The sequence below is a fragment of the Anoplopoma fimbria genome, chromosome 20 (genome assembly GCF_027596085.1).
Source record: "Anoplopoma fimbria isolate UVic2021 breed Golden Eagle Sablefish chromosome 20, Afim_UVic_2022, whole genome shotgun sequence".
In the NCBI taxonomy this organism is placed as follows: domain Eukaryota; kingdom Metazoa; phylum Chordata; class Actinopteri; order Perciformes; family Anoplopomatidae; genus Anoplopoma; species Anoplopoma fimbria.
The window spans coordinates 22,937,478-22,942,591 of NC_072468.1; positions in this window are offsets into that span (position 1 = coordinate 22,937,478).

The window sequence follows — 5,114 nt, forward strand, 5'->3', positions numbered from 1 at the left end:
CGCCTGGATATCGCGAGAGTTCGGAACAGCGTCAACAGAGGAGCGAGGGTTGCCAGGTTGCCTGCAGATCCCCCGTTTTCGAATACTTGAAAACATATTTTTCCACTAATCCCTGACCATTATGCATATTATATCACTGTAATGTGTACATTACCTTAATGTTGCAGCTGGTAAAGATGTGGCTACTTTACATTACTTTACATTATGATGGGTAACCTATAATTACATTACATTACAGTCATTTAGCAGACGCTTTTATCCAAAGCGACTTACAATAAGTGTATTCAACATAGGTATGAAGAGAACTACTAGTCACCAGAAGTCATAAGTGCATCTCCTTTCTTAAACAAGCATCTAAGAGCATAAACCAGAGCAAAAGTATAGTGCAGAAACAAACTAATACGAATACAATAAGTGCAACAAACTAATACGAATACAATAAGTGCAACAAACTAATACGAATACAATAAGTGCAACAAACTAATACGTACAATAAGTGCAACAGACTAATACGAATACAATAAGTGCAACAAACTAATACGAATACAATAAGTGCAACAAACTAATACGAATACAATAAGTGCTAATATAATAGATTTGGCAGTAGTGCAAGAAGTATTTAGATATTTTAATTAAGTAAAAGTAGCAATACTGCACTATAAAAATACTACAAGTTAAAGTCCTGCATTAAGTACAAAAGTATCATCAAAATGTACTTAATACTACAAGTAGTACTCAAAGTGCAGAATGACCATTATGCATATTATATCACTGGATTATAATGCCTGCAGATCCCCTGTTTTCGAATACTTGAAAACATATTTTTCCACTGGAAATTCGAAATGGGAGGATAATAGATGTTGGCAGTAGTGGAAGAAGTATTCACATATTTTAATTAAGTAAAAGTAGCAGTACTGCAGTACAAATATACTACAAGTTAAAGTCCTGCATTAAAAACAAGTATAAAAGTAACTTAGGCCTACTACTAGTAGAAGAACAAAGGTACTCAATGTGCAGAATGACCATTATGCATATTATATCACTGGGTTATAACTATTGTGCAGAATGACCATTATGCATATTATATCACTGGGTTATAACTATTGTGCAGAATGACCATTATGCATATTATATCACTGGGTTATAACTATTGTGCAGAATGACCATTATGCATATTATATCACTGGATTATAACTATTGTGCAGAATGACCATTATGCATATTATATCACTGGGTTATAACTATTGTGCAGAATGACCATTATGCATATTATATCACTGGGTTATAACTATTGTGCAGAATGACCATTATGCATATTATATCACTGGATTATAACTATTGATGTGTTATGTGTACATTACCTTAATGTTGCAGCTGGTAAAGATGTGGCTACTTTACGTTACTTTACATTATGATGGGTAACCTTTAATTACATTATATTACATTACATTACAGTCATTTAGCAGACGCTTTTATCCAAAGCGACTTACAATAAGTGTATTCATCATAGGTATTCAAGAGGACTACTAGTCACCAGAAGTCATAAGTGCATCTCCTTTCTTAAACAAGCATCTAAGAGCATAAACCAGAGCAAAAGTATAGTGCAGAAACAAACTAATACGATTACAATAAGTGCAACAAACTAATACGTTTACAATAAGTGCAACAAACTAATACGAATACAATAAGTGCAACAGACTAATACAAAAGTATCATCAAAATGTACTTAATACTACAAGTAGTACTCAAAGTGCAGAATGACCATTATGCATATTATATCACTGGATTATAAGTATTGATGTGTTTATGTGTACATGACCTTAATGTTGCAGCTGGTAAATATTCTGATGGGATACCTATAATAATACATCATCATTTGTATTTCATATTAATAATCTAAATCGTCATAGTAACAAGTAAATTTACGTCTCCAACATGTAGTGGATTAAAACTTTACAAAAAGCTAAAAACTGGATTTCAGACACCCAGTGGTTAATTGTTGAGGTACTTTGACGGTAAATACTTTTGTATTTTTACTTAAGTGAAATTTGTGAACTTGTTTATGTATTTGTATGCATAAGACGATGACTTAACCTTTGTGTCGCAAAAAACAGTTATTTCCAGGTTTTTTGCATTCATATTTTTATCATTTGCAGGCCTTTTTTTCCTTACAGGGGACATTAGGTTTGTTAAAGAAATGTTTCACCCCCATGGCACAATAATCATGGTCAGTGTAAACTCTGTTGTTGTAATTGCTCCGGGTTACCAATAGAGGTCTACAAAGATCACATTTTATTTTACAACCTTATAAAAGAAATGGCATTTTGAGGGATGCTTGCATCCTAAACACTTTTTTGTGTATTTCCTGATGGTGGAAACAGATTATTGTTATGACAGATGATGAAGGAAGTCAATGGGATATAAATAAGGGAGAAAAATGTAGTTTTCATCAAGGTGCTGGTTCACTATCTCATGGTTTTGTTGGTTGTATTTATATTAGCATGCAATTATGTTGTAAAAGTGATGTCATTTTGATATTGATGCTCTAGAAAATGCACTTAACGGATTTTGCCAGTTCAACCTGGCAGAATAATTATATGAATGCATGTGATGCTCTGGGCTGAAGCAGGTTGAGGTGGACCTCTCATCTCATGTTTCTTTTGTTTACACAGCATGTCTTGATCCTCCATTGTGCTGATTTTTTTTTTCCTGCTCCGTCTAAACTCAGAAGTAGCCAGCCCTCAAAGGAACTGCAGGCGATTAAATGTGGGAGGATGAGGATAATTACAAGCTTGCTATATTCAGTCCAGTCCCCAGCTCCCAGATCTTGCCTGCCATCCTCGCTCTCAGCACCTCAGCTGAGGAGAGTGTGAGGAAATGATCTGCTCTGCTCACCAAGAGAAGAATCACCGTCCTATGACGCAGGGAAAAAGGAAGCTGACCCAGTTGAGCAAAGCACCATGTGCAACTACAAGCTTTAAAAGTCCAGAAGATGAATCTATATTGCAAACAGTGGAAGAAAGGTGAAATAATCAAAGCAGAGCAATAACCTAACCCTTGTTTCAGATAGTATATTATGACTTAAAGATTTAGTTTCTTTACAATTCATAACCTTGTTAAGAGAGTATGCATGCTGTGAGCTTACAGTATAGTCTAGCTCTGAAACAATGAGTTGATTCATTGTTTAGTTGATTAGTGAAAGTTAACTGACAACCATTTTTGATAAAGATAATTTTGATTAAAATTTATGAAGCAAAAATGCCAAACATTTGCTGGTACCAGCTTCTCGTCTGCTTCTTACCATTTAATATAATTGTAAATTAAATATTTCAGGATTTTGGACCATTTACCAGATAAAACCAGCAATTTAAAGATTTATTTTTAGCTCTGGAGAATTTTGTTGGTATTTTTCTCTATTTTTTTTACCATTTAATCTGCAAATTAATTGGCAGATTAATTGATTATGTTAGTTGTGGGCCTAGTCTACAAGGAAGTGACCAAAAACTACTCCCGGACAAAAAGTACACTTCCTTATTTTCTATATATGTTTTTAAATCTAAAAACAGTTGGGCACTTTAGTTTTCAGCAAATGTTACTCAAACAGAGGAGGTCATGCATTTGCTGGGGACTATTTTCAGCAGTGGATTAATACACACTAGTAAGTGATTATTTACTGCAGCAGGACGGTGAATAATGGATAAGATAACAAGATAAGCTACAGCGATCGATTCATGGAACATGTCAGCTAGTGCAACAGTGGGCCACATTGATGTGTTTCTAATAGTTTTAGGTAAACAATAGTGTTTTTTATATTTGTTTACAATAAAAAGAAATGGACCAAGACCAGCTTTATTTTGACATGGACAGAAACTTTGACTTGAAGTCCAAGTTGGTGCATTAAGAAACAGAACACACACTTCCACAGCAGATTAAGAATTTAATTATTTGTTTATTTATTTATTTATTTACGTATTTCTATCTCCAGATTCACCCACCCGAAAAATATAAATTCCGGTGTATTCCCCCCAAAAAAGGCAAAATGAAAAAAAAAAACAAGTAACAATGGCATCTTCATCAACCGCATCAAAGGAATTCATCAACAAAATCAAAGTGGCAATAATTATTATCATTATTACAATAATAATTCAATGATCAGAATATCCACATTCATAACAAATCCATATACAACTGCAATACACTCTTCAACACCACTCTTCCATTAATATACAACAAAATCCCCAAATGTCTGTCCTGTCAAAACAACGATAGAGGAGTTTTGGGGAGGGGGGGGGGGCTATGGCTTGTCAAGGGGTGTGAAGATGAGTGACCAGAGGAGATAATGGATCTAAGGTTAGTAAGAGTATAAGGAGGGGAGGCACACTTATTTAGTAAGGACCTATACAAAAACAAGCAATGTTAAGTAATGACAGAATACTTTCATGGAAGGATTTGCCAGTCTAACCGCATCTTAACAAAAGGTTAGAAGGCTCCATGAGAGGCAGAATTTGGGGAACAAAATTTCAAGAAATATATAAGGGTTGTCGGAATAAATATATAACTCTGAATGACAACCGTTGCAAACATATACCATAGGAACCTAAAGTGAAAGTCAGATACGCAATAAAACTCAAAACAGGTCGAGAATTTTTCAAAGAAATGCAGATGGAGGTTTCTGGAAAAAAAAAAAAAAATTGTCTTAGTCTATATATGTACAAACATTGCTTGGTCACCCAAATCTACTTAAAAAAGCTTTTGAGTTGGTCAGAAAATGAGTGCAAGCTTAAGATTATGTGAGTAACTTCTTGTATGAGAGCTTCAAGAATGCAGCTATAAGTGACAGACCTTGCTGATATTTCTAAGTCTGCACACAAAGTGCCTCTGACAGCTCAGAACATTTAAAAACCTTCCATGCCTCAGTATTGGTAACTTGAGAAGACCTATTCATAGAAAGAGAGAGAAACATTAGAGGAAAAATAACTGTACACTCTGCATGTACAAACAAACTGTATATACACATAGACATACCATATATACACATTTATCCAGTATGTACACAAAGATTTAGCCGGTACACACACTTATGTACAAACACATTCACTCGTTTCAGCAGGACC